The sequence below is a fragment of the Oncorhynchus tshawytscha genome, linkage group LG25 (genome assembly GCF_018296145.1).
Source record: "Oncorhynchus tshawytscha isolate Ot180627B linkage group LG25, Otsh_v2.0, whole genome shotgun sequence".
In the NCBI taxonomy this organism is placed as follows: Eukaryota; Metazoa; Chordata; class Actinopteri; order Salmoniformes; family Salmonidae; genus Oncorhynchus; species Oncorhynchus tshawytscha.
This window is the reverse complement of record NC_056453.1, coordinates 40,080,516-40,106,473: the sequence shown is the minus strand read 5'-3', so window position 1 is coordinate 40,106,473 and position 25,958 is coordinate 40,080,516. Positions and strand designations below refer to the sequence as shown.

At 43.6% G+C, this 25,958-nt stretch overlaps 1 pseudogene; it reads right to left on the bottom strand.

Moving 5' to 3' along the window:
- LOC121840758 overlaps positions 1-25,958 on the bottom strand; it is a 187,034-nt pseudogene that overhangs the window by 46,534 nt on the left and 114,542 nt on the right.

Here is a 25,958-nt window from a genome sequence, read left to right as displayed (position 1 = left end):
ATTCATCACCGCAGATACACAAGTAACAGTCAGAGGTGAAAGACAAGAAGAACAGCTTATTTTTTTTCAATCTCAGGTGAAAACATGATGTTTGTTCTGCTTCACTGATAATGATGCCTCTGTTACTTCGCAGGCTAGGCGTTCATCCCAAATCACACCCTATTCCCTAACATAGTGCTGTATTTTTGCCCTGATCAAAACCAATGCATTGTGTTTATTGAATAGGGTGTGATTTGGGATGCAGACTAGGGGTCCTGCCCTGGTTGGATTCTCATGGTGTAAACCAGGAATCTCAAAATGGCTGCCCAGAGACCACATCAGGCCCACCAGCTGCTTTCTTGTGGCCCCAGACTGATCTGTAATTTGGGATCCTAAGTGGTGTAAGGCACTGCATTGCAGTACTGGAGGTGTCACTATAGACCCAGGTTCGATCCTGGGCTGTATCACAACCGGGCTGTGGTTGGGAGTCCCATAGGGCGGCGCACAATTGGCCGGGTTTAGGGGAGGGTTTCGCCGGGGTAGGCCGTCATTGAAAATAAGAATTTGTTCTTAACTGACTTGCCTAGTTAAATAAAATCAAAATTCCTATACGGAATCAGACCTCCCAGCTGGACATCTTCAGGCCATGGTGGAAACACAGGGAGGTTAATGAGGAGAGAGAGAGAGAGGACGGGAAAGAGAGCTCTAGAAGATGAGGGTGTTTCAGCTATAATCTGTCTTCCACATCTCTTTGTTTTAGCCAGTGAGATGTGCCGACCGGCCGACCTACAGGATATTTCCCCAAGCTACTGTTGTGAGAACCAGAAGCACATCTCTAGACCACTGTGGGTGAGCTGTCAAGGGGAAATTCTCTCTCTCTCTCTTTTTCTTTGGAGGAGAACCCCCCCCACCACCCCCCACCACCCCCGTCATCCCCTCAGGGGTCTTGAGTAAACTTCCCATCACCTACACACACTACTGGACTGGCAGGCTGAGAGCACATCACTCTGCACATCACCGTGGCGCTATAAAACCACAGGCCTCTGCATGGAGATAAGGCTTCCTAGCAGTCAGTGGAACAGACAAAGCCAGGATGATGAATCATACTGCTGGGGAAGTTGCAGAAGAGAAGACAGAACACCATATCTATCCAGACCTGGATTCAAGTACTATTTGAAATCAGTTTCAAATACTTTAGCTGTAATTGGTTGTGTTGTTGACTTCCCTGTTGCAATGAAACCCTGCCCACATGACACCCCGGGCAGACTAGAGCAAACACTACAGAGTATTAGAAAGATTTAAAATAGTATTTGAACCCAGGCCTGATATTTCCCTGTATCTCTATCTCTTCTCAGTGGCCGCCTTTTTCCACCCAGAAACCCACTTCAGCTGTCCTGGAAAATTCCCCCCCACACACACACACACTGATCCGACCCCCCCACACACACTGATCCGACTCCCCCACACACACACACACTGATCCGACTCCCCCCACACACACACACTGATCCGACTCCCCCACACACACACACTGATCCGACTCCCCCCTCACACACACACACACTGATCCGACTCCCCCCTCACACACACACACACTGATCCGACTCCCCCCACACACACACACACACTGATCCGACTCCCCCTCACACACACACACACTGATCTCCCCCTCTCACACCACCTCACACAGACGGAGAGAAAGAGAGAACACGGCCGGGAGCCAGAATGCAAGATAAACCACACAGACAATATTATGTGGGGAAACATACCACGGAGGGGAAAAGTAGATGAAGAAGAGATCTCTTGAAGTGTCATACCCTCTTTTCATAGCCCAGGGAGCAATGGGATCACATGGGCTAAATGCTGTTTAAAAAACAGCTTGAAGACCAGAATGAAGACGGGTTCCTTCGCCAGGGCCGGGTATATTAATAAGCTAGGCATACGCTCTTCTCCCCTTTTGTTATTAAATGACTCGCCTATTGAGTATTCATTTGCAATGGTGGGTGGCTTCTCGTTTGGGAGATGGGCTTTGGCCCACATAAAATAAGCTCCTGGAGGTGCTGGATGGATTGGACAGGGATGGAAGGCATGGGGAGATGGGCTGTAAGGACTATGAAGACAGAGGGAGAAATTGAAATTGGTTGTGGGGCACAACCGTAAAGCCTCTTCATCTGTAGTAGCATTGCAGTTTGTTTAATGAGGGAAGCACATTTTTAAAAATGATTCAACCGCCGTGCTGTCTGTTATGTTTGCCGTTTGACTCATCCTGCTCTCTGATGCTGCCGCCCACATTCAGGGCTGAACAGAAAGAGCCCAATTACCAGAAACGATCTAAAACGAACCGCAATTAATCACTGTGGCTTATGGCACATCAGTTAGTGTGATTCATTTGGTCTCAATGAATCCTTTCATTTGTCTATCTATGACATGGCTAAATGTGTCCCAAATGCATCCTTATTCCCTTTTTAGGTCACTACTTTTGACCCCATAGGGCTCTGGTCAAAAGTAGGGCACTATATAGGGGGCTCTGGTCAAAAGTAGTCCACTATATAGGGGGCTCTGGTCAAAAGCAGTGCACTATATAGGGGATAGCATAGCCATGTGGGACGCACCCCACAATACAAATCCATCTTGATGATATGCTCAAATGGCAAAACAAAATTGTGGAATAATTTTACATTTCATGGCAAATGAATCCTCTGGCATGTGGATGTTTTTGGGGGGCAGTAATTACTCCCTCATTGGAAATTAATTAGCTGTGGCTATTAAACGGAGAGGAATGGTAATGTCCTGGAGGGTTTCATGTCAGGTAGCTAGTCAGGAGAGGGGAGGAGAGGTGAGGAAAGAGGAGAGGAATGGTAATGCCCTGGAGGGTTTCATGTCAGGTAGCTAGTTAGGAGAGCGAGGAAAGGAGAGGAGGGGAGGGGAGGAGAGAGGAAAGGACTCAATTAGGCCTGTGCTGTGTTCAGGTTATCACACTACATGTTAAGTGAAGCAGGCAGTGCTGCTGTCTGCTGTCTGACTATACGCACTCACACATCCTCCATCTCTCTATCCTCACCATCTAGCTCTGTCAGTGGCCCCAGCCACAGCCATAGACACACAGGCAGCTCTTTGTTTTAGTGTGTGTGTGTGTTTGGGCTAAAACCAGAACAGAGCAGAGTCAGATACTCACTACACTATGTCCCAAAAAGGGCAGTAATTACAGAGGTTGTTATATAAGTGAGAGAGAGTTACAGCAGCAGCACAATCTCCCAGTTCCTAGGGCAGAAACACCGTCGGTTCACACACACATTCCAAAAGCCACGGCAGGTAATACACTGACAGACAGGAGGCGCACACACACACACACACACACACACACACACACACACACACACACACACACACACACACACACACACACACACACACACACACACACACACACACACACACACACACACACACACACACACACACCACATACACACACACACACACACACACACACACACACACACACACACACACACACACACACACACACACACACACACACACATACACACACACACACACACACACACACACACACACACACACACACACACACACACAACACACACATACACACACACACACACACACACACACACACACACACACACACACACACACACAAACACCACACACACACACACACACACACACACACACACACATACACACACACCACACACACACACACACACACACACACACACACACACACACACACACACACACACACACACACACACACCACATACACACACACACACACACACACACACACACACACACACACACACACACACACAAACACACACACACACACAACACACACACACACAACACACCACATACACCGCACACACCACACACACACCACACACACACACACACACAACACACACACACACCACACTACCTCAACTGCAGCAGCAGGTAACAAAACACACGGCTGAGAAAAGTCTAAACGGAATCCTTGGGAAGTCCCAACTCTGACTTCACCTCATCGACGTTGGAATTTAAAACGGTCAGGGTTAACGGTAGCGAAGTCCCAAGCATCCTGGATTGTACTGCTACTGTCCGTCTATTGAAACAGGAAAAACATCTCTTAGTGATTAACTCTGATTATGTCATTAAGGTGATTTTAAAATACTAAACTAGGTTCAAAAGGTGTAATTGTTTTAAATCTGTCAATGTAATCTTTCACACTTCACCGATGCAAAACCAAGTTAAATATCCTCTGAATCTATAAGGTTACAAATATCGTATATAATCCCAAACATTCCCATGGAATCACTCAGTGACACTCAATTCATACAGCAAGAAGCTCAGAATAAAGGAACTTCATTGACAGTGTGTGTGCCAAGCAGGAGAGGAGAGGAGAGGAGAGGAGAGGATAGGAGAGGAGAGGAGAGGAGAGGAGAGGAGAGGAGAGGATAGGAGAGGATAGGAGAGGAGAGGAGGGAGAGGAGAGGAGAGGAGAGGAGGAGGAGAGAGGAGAGGAGAGAGGAGAGGAGAGGAGAGGAGAGGAGAGGAGAGGGATAGGAGAGGAGAGGAGAGGAGGGAGAGGAGAGGAGAGGAGAGGAGAGGAGAGGAGAGGAGAGGAGAGGAGAGGAGAGGAGAGGGAGAGGAGAGGAGAGGAGAGGAGAGGAGAGGAGAGGAGAGGAGAGGAGAGGAGAGGAGAGGGAGAGGAGAGGAGAGGAGAGGAGAGGAGAGGAGAGGAGAGGAAGACAGACAGACAGACATGTTGTAGCCTTCCATTATGACATCATCATTCAGGTTATGGAAGTCTGTCAGTGTCTGTGTCCCAACTGTCACTCTGTTCACTATCCAGTGCACTACTTTTTGACCGGAGCCCTATGATCCTTGGTCAAAAGTAGTGCACTATGTAGGGAATAGGGAGCCTGTTTTGTTGAATTTTCAACCCTAACCAGGGATGATGTTAATAGATGCTTAATGGATCAGACTTTCCATTGAATCTGATAAAGGGAAAGGTGGAATACCTAGTCAGTTGTACAACTGAACGCCTTCAACTGAAATGTGTCTTCCGCATTTAAACCAACTCTTCTGATTCAAAGAGGTGCAGGGGGGAATAGTTACCTTGACTTGTTCCACAGAACAAGTTGGCAGGGTAGCCTAGTGGTTAGAGCGTTGGACTAGTAACCGGAAGGTTGCAAGTTCAAATCCCCGGAAGGTTGCAAGTTCAAATCCCCGAGCTGACAAGGTACAAATCTGTCGTTCTGCCCCTGAACAGGCAGTTAACCCACTGTTCCCAGGCCGTCATTGAAAATAGGAATTTGTTCTTAACTGACTTGCCTGGTTAAATAAAGGTAATAAAATAAAAAGAACATTACGAAACAGAGTCGTTTCACAGAAATCATGACACAGCAACTTCAGTACCAGCCGAACACATAATGATCCCCCGTCATTAAACTGTAATGACTGGAGGTGTTGCACTAGCTACTGTAGCTACCCAGCCTAAAAATACAGAACGTTTGCAAAATGTACACAAACCCGACCGCACTTAGAGACAAGAACTGTTCCTTACAGCAATTACTATGGAGAAATGTAGGGGAGCATACTGCATACAGACAGAGGTCGTTGTGTTTGGAGCTCGTGAGAGAAGGAAAAAAAAAAAGAGCTGAAGTCAGCAAAAGCAATAAACCCTGTGTCTGTATACACACCACCCATTACTAAATCTAACTATAATAAACACCACCCATTACTAAATCTATCTATAATAAACACCACCCATTACTAAATCTATCTATAATAAACACCACCCATTACTAAATCTATCTATAACCTAGTGGTTTCCTATATAAACACCACCCATTACTAAATCTAACTATAATACACACCACCCATTACTAAATCTATCTATAACCTAGTGGTTACCTATATAAACACCACCCATTACTAAATCTAACTATAATAAACACCACCCATTACTAAATCTAACTATAATAAACACCACCCATTACTAAATCTATCTATAATAAACACCACCCATTACTAAATCTATCTATAATAAACACCACCCATTACTAAATCTAACTATAATACACATCACCCATTACTAAATCTAACTATAATAAACACCACCCATTACTAAATCTATCTATAACCTAGTGGTTACCAATATAAACACCACCCATTACTAAATCTAACTATAATACACACCACCCATTACTAAATCTAACTATAACCTAGTGGTTACCTATATAAACACCACCCATTACTAAATCTATCTATAACCTAGTGGTGGACTATATATACACCACCCATTACTAAATCTATCTATAATACACACCACCCATTACTAAATCTAACTATAACCTAGTGGTTACCTATATAAACACCACCCATTACTAAATCTTTCTATAACCTAGTGGTGGACTATATATACACCACCCATTACTAAATCTAACTATAATACACACCACCCATTACTAAATCTAACTATAACCTAGTGGTTACCTATATAAACACCACCCATTACTAAATCTAACTATAACCTAGTGGTTACCTATATAAACACCACCCATTACTAAATCTAACTATAACCTAGTGGTGGACTATATAAACACCACCCATTACTAAATATATCTATAACCTAGTGGTTACCTATATAAACACCACCCATTACTAAATCTAACTATAATACACACCACCCATTACTAAATCTAACTATAACCTAGTGGTGGACTATATATACACCACCCATTACTAAATCTAAATCTAACCTAGTGGTGGACTATATAAACACCACCCATTACTAAATCTAACTATAACCTAGTGGTTACCTATATAAACACCACCCATTACTAAATCTAACTATAACCTAGTGGTTACCTATATAAACACCACCCATTACTAAATCTAACTATAACCTAGTGGTGGACTATATAAACACCACCCATTACTAAATCTATCTATAACCTAGTGGTGGACTATATAAACACCACCCATTACTAAATCTAACTATAACCTAGTGGTTACCTATATAAACACCACCCATTACTAAATCTATCTATAACCTAGTGGTTACCTATATAAACACCACCCATTACTAAATCTATCTATAACCTAGTGGTTACCTATATAAACACCACCCATTACTAAATCTATCTATAATACACACCACCCATTACTAAATCTAACTATAATACACATCACCCATTACTAAATCTATCTATAATAAACACCACCCATTACTAAATCTATCTATAATAAACACCACCCATTACTAAATCTATCTATAACCTAGTGGTGGACTATATAAACACCACCCATTACTAAATCTATCTATAATAAACACCACCCATTACTAAATCTATCTATAACCTAGTGGTGGACTATATATACACCACCCATTACTAAATCTATCTATAATACACACCACCCATTACTAAATCTAACTATAACCTAGTGGTTACCTATATAAACACCACCCATTACTAAATCTTTCTATAACCTAGTGGTGGACTATATATACACCACCCATTACTAAATCTAACTATAATACACACCACCCATTACTAAATCTAACTATAACCTAGTGGTTACCTATATAAACACCACCCATTACTAAATCTAACTATAACCTAGTGGTTACCTATATAAACACCACCCATTACTAAATCTAACTATAACCTAGTGGTGGACTATATAAACACCACCCATTACTAAATATATCTATAACCTAGTGGTTACCTATATAAACACCACCCATTACTAAATCTAACTATAATACACACCACCCATTACTAAATCTAACTATAACCTAGTGGTTACCTATATAAACACCACCCATTACTAAATCTATCTATAACCTAGTGGTGGACTATATATACACCACCCATTACTAAATCTATCTATAATACACACCACCCATTACTAAATCTAACTATAACCTAGTGGTTACCTATATAAACACCACCCATTACTAAATCTTTCTATAACCTAGTGGTGGACTATATATACACCACCCATTACTAAATCTAACTATAATACACACCACCCATTACTAAATCTAACTATAACCTAGTGGTTACCTATATAAACACCACCCATTACTAAATCTAACTATAACCTAGTGGTTACCTATATAAACACCACCCATTACTAAATCTAACTATAACCTAGTGGTGGACTATATAAACACCACCCATTACTAAATATATCTATAACCTAGTGGTTACCTATATAAACACCACCCATTACTAAATCTAACTATAATACACACCACCCATTACTAAATCTAACTATAACCTAGTGGTGGACTATATATACACCACCCATTACTAAATCTAAATCTAACCTAGTGGTGGACTATATAAACACCACCCATTACTAAATCTAACTATAACCTAGTGGTTACCTATATAAACACCACCCATTACTAAATCTAACTATAACCTAGTGGTTACCTATATAAACACCACCCATTACTAAATCTAACTATAACCTAGTGGTGGACTATATAAACACCACCCATTACTAAATCTATCTATAACCTAGTGGTGGACTATATAAACACCACCCATTACTAAATCTAACTATAACCTAGTGGTTACCTATATAAACACCACCCATTACTAAATCTATCTATAACCTAGTGGTTACCTATATAAACACCACCCATTACTAAATCTATCTATAACCTAGTGGTTACCTATATAAACACCACCCATTACTAAATCTATCTATAATACACACCACCCATTACTAAATCTAACTATAATACACATCACCCATTACTAAATCTATCTATAATAAACACCACCCATTACTAAATCTATCTATAATAAACACCACCCATTACTAAATCTATCTATAACCTAGTGGTGGACTATATAAACACCACCCATTACTAAATCTATCTATAATAAACACCACCCATTACTAAATCTAACTATAACCTAGTGGTGGACTATATAAACACCACCCATTACTAAATCTATCTATAACCTAGTGGTGGACTATATAAACACCACCCATTACTAAATCTAACTATAATACACACCACCCATTACTAAATCTAACTATAACCTAGTGGTTACCTATATAAACACCACCCATTACTAAATCTATCTATAACCTAGTGGTTACCTATATAAACACCACCCATTACTAAATCTATCTATAACCTAGTGGTGGACTATATAAACACCACCCATTACTAAATCTATCTATAACCTAGTGGTGGACTATATAAACACCACCCATTACTAAATCTAACTATAACCTAGTGGTTACCTATATAAACACCACCCATTACTAAATCTATCTATAACCTAGTGGTTACCTATATAAACACCACCCATTACTAAATCTATCTATAACCTAGTGGTTACCTATATAAACACCACCCATTACTAAATCTATCTATAACCTAGTGGTGGACTATATATACACCACCCATTACTAAATCTATCTATAATACACACCACCCATTACTAAATCTAACTATAACCTAGTGGTTACCTATATAAACACCACCCATTACTAAATCTTTCTAACCTAGTGGTGGACTATATATACACCACCCATTACTAAATCTAACTATAATACACACCACCCATTACTAAATCTAACTATAACCTAGTGGTTACCTATATAAACACCACCCATTACTAAATCTAACTATAACCTAGTGGTTACCTATATAAACACCACCCATTACTAAATCTAACTATAACCTAGTGGTGGACTATATAAACACCACCCATTACTAAATATATCTATAACCTAGTGGTTACCTATATAAACACCACCCATTACTAAATCTAACTATAATACACACCACCCATTACTAAATCTAACTATAACCTAGTGGTGGACTATATATACACCACCCATTACTAAATCTAAATCTAACCTAGTGGTGGACTATATAAACACCACCCATTACTAAATCTAACTATAACCTAGTGGTTACCTATATAAACACCACCCATTACTAAATCTAACTATAACCTAGTGGTTACCTATATAAACACCACCCATTACTAAATCTAACTATAACCTAGTGGTGGACTATATAAACACCACCCATTACTAAATCTATCTATAACCTAGTGGTGGACTATATAAACACCACCCATTACTAAATCTAACTATAACCTAGTGGTTACCTATATAAACACCACCCATTACTAAATCTATCTATAACCTAGTGGTTACCTATATAAACACCACCCATTACTAAATCTATCTATAACCTAGTGGTTACCTATATAAACACCACCCATTACTAAATCTATCTATAATACACACCACCCATTACTAAATCTAACTATAATACACATCACCCATTACTAAATCTATCTATAATAAACACCACCCATTACTAAATCTATCTATAATAAACACCACCCATTACTAAATCTATCTATAACCTAGTGGTGGACTATATAAACACCACCCATTACTAAATCTATCTATAATAAACACCACCCATTACTAAATCTAACTATAACCTAGTGGTGGACTATATAAACACCACCCATTACTAAATCTATCTATAACCTAGTGGTGGACTATATAAACACCACCCATTACTAAATCTAACTATAATACACACCACCCATTACTAAATCTAACTATAACCTAGTGGTTACCTATATAAACACCACCCATTACTAAATCTATCTATAACCTAGTGGTTACCTATATAAACACCACCCATTACTAAATCTATCTATAACCTAGTGGTGGACTATATAAACACCACCCATTACTAAATCTATCTATAACCTAGTGGTGGACTATATAAACACCACCCATTACTAAATCTAACTATAACCTAGTGGTTACCTATATAAACACCACCCATTACTAAATCTATCTATAACCTAGTGGTTACCTATATAAACACCACCCATTACTAAATCTATCTATAACCTAGTGGTTACCTATATAAACACCACCCATTACTAAATCTATCTATAACCTAGTGGTTACCTATATAAACACCACCCATTACTAAATCTATCTATAATACACACCACCCATTACTAAATCTAACTATAATACACATCACCCATTACTAAATCTATCTATAATAAACACCACCCATTACTAAATCTATCTATAATACACACCACCCATTACTAAATCTAACTATAATACACATCACTCATTACTAAATCTAACTATAATACACATCACTCATTACTAAATCTAACTATAATACACACCACCCATTACTAAATCTAACTGTAACCTAGTGGTGTAACAGTATGACGTGAACAGTGCACAGTGTGTGACCATTGGAGCAAAGTCACGCATCTCAATATCTGCGGTGTTGTTTGTGGCAACGTCATTTCGCTGAGTCTACCTTTAAAATGAATGATCAAGGAGAACATAACATGTATGCGAATCGTCTAAGTTATTATATTTCATTAATCCCATACATTTTCTTCAATATGGGAAAAAAGACTGCATTTCCCAAAATGCATTAGTTTAACCCTCCAGTTGACCCAAACAAATGAAATGGTTGGTGGAAATATAATTAGCTATTCTAAGCACTAAGGTTAAACGAGTAACTATATGAACAATGTTTCCAGAGAAAAGTGATATATTCTTTGGTATCTGGAAGGGTGACCTGTCAGATTCAATGAAACTCTCATGCTCTTTGACTGAGTGGAATTTACTTGAATTCCACTGAATTCAATTCTACTTCCTGTCACTCTAATTCTACATCCTGTGGGGTGTGGCCAATTCAATTTGAATTTCAACTTATGAGTTGAATGAGAGTCAATTCCAAAATTCTGAATTGAGCCCAACCCTGCTATAAAGTGCACAAGTTTTGACTGGGGCCCATAGGTTTGTGGTCAAAAGTAGTGCACTATAAAGGGAACAGGATGCCATTTGGGACACACAGAGTGTGTGACCACAGCCTGACCTCCAACCAACTACTCACTTACACAGACTGGAAAAAAAATCTATAGATTAACTGGCATGAAATGGTGAATGATTACCCTGCTAATTCTTATCTGTCTCTTTATAGGCTGGTGGCGAAGTAAATAGAGAGAGGGGGAGGGAGAGAGGGAAAGAGAGAGGGTGGAGAGAGGGAAAGAGAGAGGGGGAGAGAGGGAAAGAGAGGGGGAGGGAGAGAGGGAAAGAGAGAGGGTGGAGAGAGGGGAAGATGGGGGGAAAGAGAGGGATAGAGAGGGGGGAGGAAGAGAGGGGGAGGGAGAGAGGGAAAGAGAGGGGGAGGGAGAGAGGGAAAGAGAGAGGGTGAAGAGAGGGATAGAGAGGGGGAGGAAGAGAGGGGGAGGGAGAGAGGGAAAGAGAGAGGGGGAGAGAGGGAAAGAGAGGGGGTGGAGAGAGGGAAAGAGAGAGGGGAAAGAGAGGGATAGAGAGGGGAGGGAGAGAGGGAAAGAGAGGGGGAGGGAGAGAGGGAATGAGAGAGGGGGAAAGAGAGGGATAGAGAGGGGAGGAAGAGAGGGGGAGGGAGAGAGGGAAAGAGAGGGGGAGGGAGAGAGGGAAAGAGAGAGGGTGGAGAGAGGGAAAGAGAGAGGGGAGAGAGGGAAAGAGAGGGGGAGGGAGAGAGGGAAAGAGAGAGGGTGGAGAGAGGGGAAGATAGGGGGAAAGAGAGGGATAGAGAGGGGGAGGAAGAGAGGGGGAGGGAGAGAGGGAAAGAGAGGGGGAGGGAGAGAGGGAAAGAGAGAGGGTGAAGAGAGGGATAGAGAGGGGGAGGAAGAGAGGGGGAGGGAGAGAGGGAAAGAGAGAGGGGGAGAGAGGGAAAGAGAGGGGGTGGAGAGAGGGAAAGAGAGAGGGGGAAAGAGAGGGATAGAGAGGGGGAGGGAGAGAGGGAAAGAGAGGGGGAGGGAGAGAGGGAATGAGAGAGGGGGAAAGAGAGGGATAGAGAGGGGAGGAAGAGAGGGGGAGGGAGAGAGGGAAAGAGAGGGGGAGGGAGAGAGGGAAAGAGAGAGGGTGGAGAGAGGGAAAGAGAGAGGGGGAAAGAGAGGGATAGAGAGGGGGAGGGACAGAGGGAAAGAGAGGGGAGGGAGAGAGGGATAGAGAGGGGGAGGAAGAGGGGAGGAGGGAAAGAGGGAAAGAGAGAGGGGGAGAGAGGAAAGAGAGTGGAGGGAGAGAGGGAAAGAGGGGGGAGGGAGAGAGGGAAAGAGAGGGGAAGGGAGAGAGGGGAAGGGAGAGAGGGAAAAGAGAGGGAGAGGGATAGAGAGACAGGAGAGGGGAGGGAGAGAGGGAAAGAGAGAGGGGGAGAGGGATAGAGAGACAGGAGAGGGGAAGAGAGAGAGGGAAAAGAGAGGGGGAGAGGGATAGAGAGACAGGAGAGGGGAGAGAGGGAGGGAAAGAGAGGGAGGGATAGAGAGACAGGAGAGGGGAGGGAGAGAGGGAAAGAGAGAGGGGGAGAGGTATAGAGAGACAGGAGAGGGGAGGGAGAGAGGGGGGGAAAGGGAAACAGAGGGGGAGAGACAGGTGAGGGGGGGAGGGGGAGAGAAGGAAGAGAGAAGGGGAGGGAGAGAGAGAGAGATAGAGGGTGAGCGACAGGAGAGAGGGAACAAGGTAATCCAATTTACTTTTAGCGAGGTGAGAGGACATAATGCTCCAATGTCTCCATCTCTCTGTCCTGTCTAACTGCCTCCCTCTCTCTGCCCTGTTTGTCTCCATCTCTCTGCCCTGTCTAAGTGTTCCTATCAGTCTGCCCTGTCTAACCGTCTCCATCTCTCTGCCCTGTCTAACTGTCTCCATCTCTGTGCCCTGAAACCGTCTCCATCTCTCTGCCCTGTCTAACTGTCTCCATCTCTTTGCCCTGTCTAACTGTCTCCATCTCTCTACCCTGTCTAACTGTCTCCATCTCTCTACCCTGCCTAACTGTCTCAATCTCTCTGCCAAGCCTAACTGTCTCCATCTCTCTGCCCTGTCTAACTGTCTCCATCTCTCTACCCTGCCTCACTGTCCCATCTCTCTGCCCTGTCTAAATGTCTCCATCTCTCTGCCTAACTGTCTCCATCTCTCTGCCCTGCCTAACTGTCTCCATCTCTCTGCCCTGCCTAACTGTCTCCATCTCTCTGCCCTACCTAACTTTCTCCATCTCCATCTCTCTGCCTAACTGAATCCATCTCCATCTCTCTGCCTAACTTTTGCCATCTCCATCTATCTCCTGTCTAACTGTCTCCATCTCTCTGCCCTGCCTAACGGTCTCCATCTCCATCTCTCTGCCTCGTTCTAACTGTTTCTATCAGTCTGCCCTGTCTAACTGTCTCCATCTCTCTGCCCTGCCTAACTGTCTCCATCTCTCTACCCTGCCTAACTGTCTCCATCTCTGTGCCCTGCCTAACTTCCTCCATCTCTCTGCCCTGTCTAACTGTCTCCATCTCTCTGCCCTGTCTAACTGTCTCCATCTCTCTGCCCTGCCTCACTGTCTCCATCTCTCTGCCTCACTGTCTCCATCTCTCTGCCCTGTCTAACTGTCTCTATCAGTCTGCCCTGCCTAACTGTCTCCATCTCTCTGCCCTGCCTAACTGTCTCCATCTCTCTGCCCTGCCTAACTGTCTCCATCTCTCTGCCTAACTGTCTCCATCTCCATCTCTCTGCCTAACTGTCACCATCTCCATCTCTCTCCTGTCTAACTGTCTCCATCTCTCTGCCCTGCCTCACTGTCTCCATCTATCTGCCTCACTGTCTCCATCTCTCTGCCCTGTCTAACTGTCTCTATCAGTCTGCCCTGTCTAACTGTATCCATCTCTCTGCCCTGTCTAACTGTCTCCATCTCTCTGCCCTGTCTAACGGTCTCCATCTCTCTGCCTAACTGTCTCCATCTCTCTGCCCTGTCTAACTGTCTCCATCTCTCTGCCCTGTCTAACTGTCTCCATCTCTCTGCCCTGCCTAACTGTCCCCATCTCTCTGCCCTGCCTAAATGTCTCCATCTCTCTAAGTCAATAGCGGTGTGGTGTCACTGACACAACCTCATGAAAAACATGTTACACAACCACAGCCAGACGTCTGTCCACATTATTGGAATGTATGGCATGGTTGGAATTATTCCTGTAATAGTGAACCACACACACACACACACACACACACACACACACACACACACACACACACACACACACACACACACACACACACACACACACACACACACACACACACACACACACACACACACACACACACACACACACACGCACGCACGCACACACACACACACACACACACACACACACACACACACACACACACACACACACACACACACACACACACACACAACTCAACACAACTCCTCCTCTCCCCACTAAACCAGAACAATGTACTGTTGAACTGTGTAAACAGAACACATCAATCCTGGGGAATGGCCTGTTTCACTCACCGTCTCATTGCCAAACTATACGTTGACGTACAGCATGACCTTCATTCATGGCCTCTTTGAAGAACTGGCTGATGAAAGCAACCAAGAGGTTCAAGCCAAAGATCTTGTTGTTTTCAGACGTATGCTTCGCCACCTTCAGGTTTGACTCTAAGGACACAGTCAGGAAGAAACTCTGAAAACAACAGGAGATATATCATTAAATAATATATATCTCCACTACCGGTCAAAAGTTTTAGAACAGCTACTCATTCAAGGTTGTTTTCTTTTTTTTCCCGACTGTTTTCTACATTGGAAAATAATAGTGAAGACATCAAAACCATGGCCTTTTTGTTGCCTTTACCTCCCTTATCTCACCTCATTTGCTCACATCGTATATAGACTTTTTTATACTGTATTATTGACTGTATGTTTGTTTTACTCCATGTGTAAGAGGTGGTTAGGGTTGTTTAGGGGTGGTTAGGGGTGTTTAGGGGTGTTTAGGGGTGGTTAGAGGTGGTTAGGGGTTGGTTGGGGGTGTTTAGGGGTGTTTAGGGGTGGTTAGGGGTGGTTAGGGTGTTTTAGAAGTGGTTAGAGGTGGTTAGGGTGTTTAGGGTGTTTAGGGGTGTTTAGGGTGTTTAGGGTGGTTTAGAGGTGGTTAGGGGTGGTTTAGGGGTGTTTAGGGTGTTTAGAGATGTTTAGGGTGTTTAGGGGTGGTTAGGGTGTTTAGAGATGTTTAGGGGTGTTTAGGGGTGGTTAGAGGTGGTTAGGGGTTTTAGGGTGTTTAGAGGGTGGTTAGAGGTTTAGGGGTGGTTAGGGGTGTTTAGAGATGTTTAGGGGTGGTTAGGGGTGGTTAGGGGTGTTTAGGGGTGGTTAGGGGTGGTAAGGGGTGGTTAGAGGTGTTTAGGGGTGGTTAGGGGTGGTAACGGGTGGTTAGAATGGTTAGAACATAGGTGATGGTTAGAGGTGGTTAGAGGTGGTTGAATGGTTAGGGGTGGTTAGGGGTGTTAGGGGTGGTCAGAGGTGGTTAGAGGGTGTTTAGAGATGTTTAGGGGTGTTTAGGGGTACCAGAGGTGGTTATACCAGGGGTGTTTAGAGATGTTTAGGGGTGTTTAGGGGTGGTTAGAGGGTGGTTAGAGAGTGGTTAGGGGTGGTTAGAGGTGTTTAGGGGTGTTTAGAGGTGGTTAGAGGTGTTTAGGGGTGTTTAGGGGTGGTTAGGGGTGTTTAGAGATGTTTAGGGGATTTACCAGAGTGTTTAAGGGTGTTTAGAGGAATTACCAGGGGTGACAGGGGTGAATACCAGGAGGTGTTTACCAGAGGGTTACCAGTGGGAATAAGGGGTGGTACCAGGTGTTTAGGGGTGGTTAGGGGTGGTAAGGGGTGGTTAGGTGTGTTTAGTGGTGGTTAGGGGTGGTTAGGGGTGTTAAGGGGTGGTTAGAGGTGTTTAGTGTGGTTAGGGGTGGTAAGGGGTGGTTGGAGGTTTTTAGGGGTGGTTAGGGGTGGTAAGGGGTGGTTAGGTGTGTTTGGGGGTGGTTAGGGGTGGTAAAGGGGTGGTTAGAGGTGTTTAGGGGTGTTTAGGGGGTGGTTAGAGGTGTTTAGGGATGTTTAGGGGTGTTTAGGGGGTGGTTAGAGGTGTTTAGGGATGTTTAGGGGTGGTAAGGGGTGGTTAGAGGTGTTTAGGGGTGGTTTAGGCCTCGCCATTTATCTAAAATCGTTTCTTAGAACATATACAGTTCCAACAAAAGACAAGGCAGTGAATACCAGAGGGAATACCAGAGGGAATACCAGAGGGAATACCAGAGGACAAAGAGGGAATACCAGAGGGAATACCAGAGGGAATACCAGAGGACAAAGAGGGAATACCAGAGGGAATACCAGAGGGAATACCAGAGGACAAAGAGGGAATACCAGAGGGAATACCAGAGGGAATACCAGAGGGAATACCAGAGGACAAAGAGGGAATACCAGAGGGAATACCAGTGGGAATACCAGAGGGAATACCAGAGGGAATACCAGAGGACAAAGAGGGAATACCAGAGGGAATACCAGAGGGAATACCAGAGCGAATACCAGAGGGAATACCAGAGGGAATACCAGAGGGAATACCAGAGGACAAAGAGGGAATACCAGAGGGAATACCAGAGGGAATACCAGAGGACAAAGAGGGAATACCAGAGGGAATACCAGAGGACAAAGAGGGAATACCAGAGGGAATACCAGAGGGAATACCAGAGGACAAAGAGGGAATACCAGAGGGAATACCAGAGGACAAAGAGGGAATACCAGAGGGAATACCAGAGGGAATACCAGAGGTCAAAGAGGGAATACCAGAGGGAATACCAGAGGGAATACCAGAGGGAATACCAGAGGACAAAGAGGGAATACCAGAGGGAATACCAGAGGGAATACCAGAGGGAATACCAGAGGGAATACCAGAGGGAATACCAGAGGACAAAGAGGGAATACCAGAGGGAATACCAGAGGGAATACCAGAGGGAATACCAGAGGACAAAGATGGAATACCAGAGGGAATACCAGAGGGAATACCAGAGGACAAAACGTCTGGCTGTGGTCCAAGGCCCTGCTCTGAAGGAAGCAACATTCACGTATCAGATTAACGGGAAAACAAGAGTCTGGTTTGGACTCTGGCTCCTGAGAAACAGGAGGACTGCTCATTGTGTGAATGAAAATAAATCAGGTAAGACAACACTTCTGTGTTGCAGGTTGAAATCTGAAGCGAGACTTTCTTGCAAGCCACACCAAACCGCCCTTCTCTCTCACAGTGGTTTTCTTCAAACTTGTTTTTCATCTTCACAATGTGTGTCACAATAGAGGTAGAGAAAGGTGGGGAAAACCTTGTGTATGGAGATACATTTAATCTAGCTGAAAAGCTTCCGTTGAGGCTGAACAGTGCACCTCTCTCATTAAAGCGCATATGACATTTGCAGTGAGTGAATGGAGGAGCGACCTTCATATTGTAAAAGAAAGAGCCAGTAACACATACTGCTGAATGGAGGGTACCTGTGTAGTCAATCATAAGTAACAATGTACTACACGGTACTAAGAGGGGGAATATTTCTTCACATATTCATGCAGTCTTTAGAGGAATTTTTGTTCTGTCAATGGAAATTCTCATTACTTTATATTGCTTTACACTGTATGCAATCATGCGGATATGTGGATATGTTAAATGCCTTTGGTTTGGAATGACTAGGACTGGGTCAGTGCCCTTGGGTTGCTGAGTCACGGTACGACGATGTTTACATCTGTGTAAAATGAAAGGTGTTGGAAATGGAAATTGATCATGAAAGTGTGTGGATGTGTTTGCTTGCCGAATGTGGAAAAAAAAAAAAAAAAACTCTTAGGTAATTGACCCTGACATTTCTCTGTCAGAATGTACCACCATGTCAGAATGTACCACCATGTCAGAATGTACCAACATGTCAGAATATACCACCATGTCAGAATGTACCAACATGTAAGAATATACCACCATGTCAGAATGTACCAATATGTCAGAATGTACCAACATGCCAGAATATACCACCATGTCAGAATGTAACAACATGTCAGAATGTACCAACATGTCAGAGTTAACCAACATGTCAGAATGTACCAACATGTCAGAGTATCAGAGGAACGGGAACCAGACTCTGTCCTAGAACCAGACTCTGTCCTAGAACCAGACACTGTGCTGGAACCAGACTCCATCCTAGAACCAGACTCTGTCCTGGAACCAGACTCTGTCGCAGTGAGCCTAATGTTTGCGCTCTGATCAAAGGGCTGTGACTCTATCAGACCCCCTGAGGTGAACTGAACTTTAAAAGCCATGACGCCTCCATCTGTCCCTCTCGCTCTCTCAATTTCAATTTCAATTTAAGGGGCTTTATAGGCATGGGAAACATATGTTTACATTGCCAAAGCAATCTCTCTCTCTCTGTCGCTCTCTCTCTCTCTCTCTCTCTCTCTCTCTCTCTCTCTCTCTCTCTCTCTCATCATCACACAGGCTCAATTTACCTTTCTCTAACTACTGTATACTGAGTTATAGAAAAAAAAAAAAATGACACATAGCCTAAGCATCATTATACGACATTATAAAATCTCATACATGCTAATAACAATTTTATAAACCATTATATCAGCAGGCTTTAAATAAAAAGTTTTAGATCTCACCATAAAGTATCAAAGCGTTATGATGGACATTTTTCACCTGAACATGAATTCCTACATCACAATTCATCTGTCTATTCCAAACCAATGCTTTGGATGAAGCTTTGATGTAAAGAGAAGAAGAAGAAACATCCTTCGCCTATTAAAACTTTTTTTCTGTTCCCGTGTTTGAAGTTCCATTAATGCCTTGGGCTGGCCTTTCAGAAAATAATGCAGGCCACCTCGCACCCCCCCGTTTTGCCCAGGCTTCGTCCAAAATGGCCCCCTATCCTATATAATACACTGCTTTTTACCAGTGCCCAACGGGGCTTGATGAAGAGTAGTGTACTATATAGGGAATAGAATGCTATTTTGGTTTGTGGATCCACTCCAGTAGTGGCTTGTGGGTAAAAAGAAGCAGAAGCTCAAGCCAAGTAAGATTCCAGTTCCCGTTTTTTCAGTCTTTAGTGCTAGAGTATATCAGGTGTCCAGAATATCAGACCCCCAGGTGTCAGAGAGAGCTTGTGAAGTAGAGGGCGTATCCCCTTTCCAGGTCACCATGATCAAAGTAGCTCGGAGGTGCTCTTTTTGTCAAATTTCTATCCAGGCAAAACATTTAATAAGGGCAGTTAGAGGTTCAGACATGTTGTTTTCTAGGCAAACAATGATACATAGTGATGTTTGGCTTCTGTCGAGCTGTTATTTGAGGGAGGACTTGGAAAGAGACACGTACATTTTTCAGTTTACCCAAAGAGGAATGACTTCCACTTCTTCACAGTAAAAAATGTTCTTAGTGGCAGTTCTGAAATGAAATCTTCTGGTTCTCTGACCACAGTAAGACTTACTGTGCAATTAGAACAGTTGGTTACGAACACACACACACGCGCACGCACACACGCACACGCGCACGCACATACAACACTTTCTCTGACCACAGTAAGACTTACTGTGCAATTAGAACAGTTAGTTACGAACACACACACACACACGCGTACGCACACACACGCACATACAACACATTCTCTGCCCACGTATCAGAGTTCCTCTCTAGGCTCCTATAATTTAACATCAGAACATCTGGGTGTGATGATGAGGAATGATGTCACTAAAAGCTTAAAATAAAACTAGAAGAGTGAAGGGTAAAAATGATCTATTTCAGGAAGGGAGGGCATTTTCATTCATGCCAGCAGAGGTGGTAGTCATGGAAAAGGAAAATATATATTTTTTTCTAGCAGCAGGGCTATTTTAATTCTGCTGAGGGCCTTTGCGAGGGTGTGTTTAAAATACTGTATCGTGAATGACGTTTTACTTGACATTTCCCATTACTCAGTAGAACATCGGAAAGAGTAGATTCCAAACAGGCTTTATAGTCGGGTACAAATACTTCACATTCTATACTAACATCTATCAACGAGCCTCATCATGGCTCTCCTGCTGTTTGTCTTGTTCCAGCTCTCATTTTATTCTTAGCTAGCAGTGATTATAGAAGCATAAACAGTTCCTTCGGAAAGTATTCAAACGTTTTTTCCACATTTTGTTATGTTACAGCCTTTTATTTCTTTTTTTCCCCTCATCAATCTACACACACATAATGACAAAGAAAAAACAGTTTTTTTAGAATTTTTTGCTAAAGTATTACAAATAAAAACAGAAATATCAAATTTGATTAAGTTTTCAGACCCTTTACACAGTACGTTGTTGAAGCACCTTTGGCAGCGATTACAGCATGAAGTCTTCTCGGGTTTGACGCTACATTCTTGGCACACCTGTATTTGGGGAATTTTTCCCATTCTTCTCTGCAGATCCTCTCAAGCTCTGTCAGGTTGGATGGGGAGTGTCGATGCACAGCTATTTTCAGGTCTTTCCTCCGTTCATCTTTCCCACGATCCTGACTAGTCTCCCAGCCCTGCCGCTGAACAACATCTCCACAGCCCGAACCACCATGCACTCTCCCAGCTCTGCCGCTGAACAACATCCCCACAGCCCGATGCTGCCACCACCATGCTTCACTAGTCTCCCAGTCCTGCCGCTGAACAACATCCCACAGCATGAACAACATCCCCACAGCATGATGCTGCCACCACCATGCTTCACTAGTCTCCCAGTCCCTGCCGCTGAACAACATCCCCACAGCCCGATGCTGCCACCTCCATGCTTCACCATAGGGATGGTATTGACCAGTTGAAAAGCCGTGCCTGGGTTCCTCCAGACGTGATGCTTAGTATTCAGACCAAAGACTTCAATCTTGTTTTTTTCATACCAGAGAATCTTGTTTTCTCGGTTTTGGTTCCCAATCAGAGGCAGCTGTTAGTCCTTGTCTCTGATTGAGAACCATACTTAGGCAGCCTGTTTTCCCACTATGATTTGTGGGTAGTTGTTTTCTGTCTTTGTATTAATTACCAGACGGAACTGTTTCGGTTGTTCTTTTTGTTTATTTTGTATTGTAGTGTTCAGTTCAGTTTAATAAAATGAAGAACACTTACCACGCTGCATATTGATCCGATCCTTCCTACTCCTCCCCAGAAGAGGAGGAAAACCGTTACAATTATGGGGTATTTTGTGTAGATTGATAAGAGAAAAAAAACGTTATCAATTTTAGAATAAGACTGTAATGTAACAAAATGTGGAAAAAGTCAAGAGGTCTGAATATTTTGCAATGGACTGTATATCCCACTTAGCAGACAAATTGATCCTACGTCACACACAGTAGAGTACAGCACACTACAGTATAGTACAGTGTTGTGTCTTTGGCTATGCAGGATTAAGTGATACGACATGCTATTCTATAAAATGATTCACACAGAATTAAACATACACATACACATAATTAAATCATAACTTGATTACAAATTACGTCATAAAGGGAAACGTCCCTAGCGGGCGGAACAGATATGACAGCTGGTTACACAAAAGAAAAGGGTCTGGGTTTGAGTGAAAGAGCGGGAAGACTGAGGAACAAAGGGCGAAGCTGTGCTATCGTAAATACAGTATCTTATGCATTCTAAATTACAACCCATTTGGGAAAGAAAAATGCAATAAATATTTACTCTGAGCTGCGCTTCGGTAGGTTGGTGGTAGATGGAAGGCCGTGTTGCCCAACCGAGTCCTTTGAAGAATGTCTCTGCTGGTAAATTGAATACGTTGTAGTAACGTAGTTGTGTGGTAGACGGGATACTCTGTCTGTTCCTTCCTAACCCTCATTTACAGCGGCTGTTGCTAACTCAACGGCTAGGAGGTATCACTTCTGTGGTGAATAAGAGTTCAAAGTTCATACCATTCGCAACCAAAGCTCACGCTGATGTTGGCTTCGTTCTGTAGTTATTATCTGAACCATTCTGACATCAGACCGTCGTCCTCACGTCCTCGGAACAGGAGGTTACATTGTCGTCAAGAGCTTATATAGGAAGGGAGAGGAGGGCGTGTTTGAAAAGTTTTATAGCCCATGTCCCTTCACATGGGTGGGCCACTGATTGAGCAGAGCCCTATCTTATGAAAACCCAAATCTCACATTTTAGAAGCTAAAATCACATTTCATCCCATCAAGAATAATTTCATATTCAAACATTTAAATTGAACAACAATTCCATGTGAATCCGTTAACTCTGATGTGTAGACTTTCCACTGTAGAGTTTATGTCATCTTATCATTAATGAAAATGTCTCAGATGACAACCGAACTGACATCATATTCATCACTGCATATGTTCCATTGGTCGGATTACCAGAACATAGTTCATTTCCCCCCACCTTCTGATGTTCCCAGAATCTCTATGTTAACCAAGGGTTTTGCAAATGTAACACCAGTAGGGTAGAGAGAGGAAAAAGGGGGAAAGAGGTAATTATGACTGTCATTAACCTAACCCCAGGCCAACGTCATGACAACAATATAGTACGGTACAGCACAGTACAGTGCAGTGTGGTGAGTGTTTCTATTTTTTGTATGTGTATTGTGACACCTGTGGGAATTGAACCTGCAACCTTGGCTAGCATTATACAGTGTTTCAATCAAAGGTACAGAAAGGCTGCAGCCATGCTGCCATGCAGTCTTTTCATTACCATCGACAGCCCGTCTGTGTGTGCCCGTCCTTTCGTCATGCTATCTGGTGCTGAGGGTCCATTATACTAACCAGCTAGGCCTGCTAGCTACCTAGAGCTACTTGGAACCCTAGTAATTCCACGACTGGTCTATCGACGTCACCGCACGAAGAGGCAAAAACAGACTTACCCCCATCGCGACATCCCCCAAAGGCTAACTTTCTAGCCCCTGTTATCTGCTTGCTTGCTAACCCGTTCTGCTAACTGCTAGCTTGCCTGACCGGTCTGCTAACTGCTAGCCCTTGCTAACTGCTTGCTCGCTAACCTGGTCTGCTAACTGCTAGCTTGTCTGCCCGGTCTGCTAACTGCTAGCACTTGCTAACTGCTTGCTTGCTAACCCGGTCTGCTAACTGCTAGCCCCTGCTAACTGCTAGCTGCTGGCCCTGGCCTGCTAACTGCTAGCTTACCTGCCCGTTCTGTAACTGCTAGCCCATGCTAACTGCTTGCTTGCTAACCTGGCCTGCTAACTGCTAACTTGCCCCGGTTTACTAGCTGCTAGCTTGTTTAGCCCCGGCCGACTAACTGTTAGCTTGTTAGCCTGCTAACTGTCTGAATCGCCGTGTCCCCAGCCAGGCCAACCACTCACTGGACCCATATGTTCACTTGGCTACGCATGCCTCTCTCTAATATCAATATGCCTTGTCCATTACTGTCCTGGTTAGTGATTACTGTCTTATTTCACTGTAGAGCCTCTAGCCCTGATCAATATGCCTTAACCAACCATGTTGTTCCACCTCCTACATATGCGATGGCATCACCTGGTTTAAACATCTCTAGAGACTATATCTCTCTCTTCATTACTCAATGCCTAGGTGTACCTCCAATGTACTCACATCCTACCTTACCTTTGTCTGTACACTATGCCTTGAATCTATCTAAGCTTGATGCCCTCAATCTCACACAAATTATCAATGAACCTACCAGGTACAACCCCAAATCAGTAAACACGGACACCCTCATAGATGTCATCCTAACTAATTCTCCCTCCAAATACACCTCTTCTGTTTTCAATCAAGATCTCAGCGATCACTGCCTCATTGCCTGCATCCGAAATGGGTCTGCGACCAAAAGACCATCCCTCATCACTGTCAAACGCTCCCTGAAACACTTCTGCGAGCAGGCCTTTCTAATCAACCTGTCCGGGGTATCCTGGAATGACATTGACCTCATCCCGTCAGTAGATGATGCCTGGCTATTCTTTAAAAGTGCCTTCCTCACCATCTTAAATAAGCATGCCCCTCACAAAAAAATGTAGAACTAAGAATAGATATAGTCCTTGGTTCACGCCAGACCAGTCTGCCCTTGACCAGCACAAAAACATCCTGTGGCATTCTGCATTAGCATCGAATAGCCCCCGTGATATGTAACTTTTCAGGGAAGTTAGGAACAAATATACACAGGCAGTTAGAAAAGCTAAGGCAAGCTTTTTCAAACAGAAATTTGCATCCTGTAGTACTAACTCAAAAAGTGGGACACTGTAAAGTCCATGGAGAATAAGAGCACCTCCTCCCAGCTGCCCACTGCTCTGAGGCTAGGAAACACTGTCACCACTGATAAATCCACTAGAATTGAGAATTTCAACAAGCATTTCTCTATGGCTGGCCATGCTTTCCACATGGCTACCCCTACCCCGGTCAAATGCCCGGCACCCTCCACAGCAACCCGCCAAAGCCCCCACCATTTCTCCTTTACCCAAATCCAGATAGCTGATGTTCTGAAAGAGCTGCAAAATCTGGACCCCTACAAATCAGCCTAAATTTTTTGCCGAAATTATTGCAACCCCTATTACTAGCCCGTTCAACCTCTCTTTTGTATCGTCTGAGATTCCCAAAGATTGAAAAGCTGCCGCGGTCATCCCCCTCTTCAAAGGGGGTGACACTCTAGACCCAAACTGCTAAAGACCTATATCTATCCTACCCTGTCTTTCGAAGGTCTTCGAAAGCCAAGTTAACAAACAGATTACTGACCATTTTGAATCCCACCATACCTTCTCCGCTATGCAATCTGGTTTCAGAGCTGTTCATGGGTGCACCTCAGCCACGCTCAAGGTTCTAAACGACATCATAACCGCTATCGATAAGAGACATTACTGTGCAGCCGTATTCACCGACCTGGCCAAGGCTTTCGACTCTGTCAATCACAACATTCTTATTGGCAGACTCGTCAGTCTTGGTTTCTCAAATGATTTCTTCGCCTGGTTTACCAACTACTTCTCTGATAGAGTTCAGTGTCTCAAATCGGAGGGCCTGTTGTTCGGATCTCTGACAGTCTCTATGCGTGTGCCACAGGGTTTAATTCTCGGGCCGACTCTTTTCTGTGTACATCAATGATGTTGCTCTTGCTGCTGGTGATTCTCTGATACACCTCTACGCAGA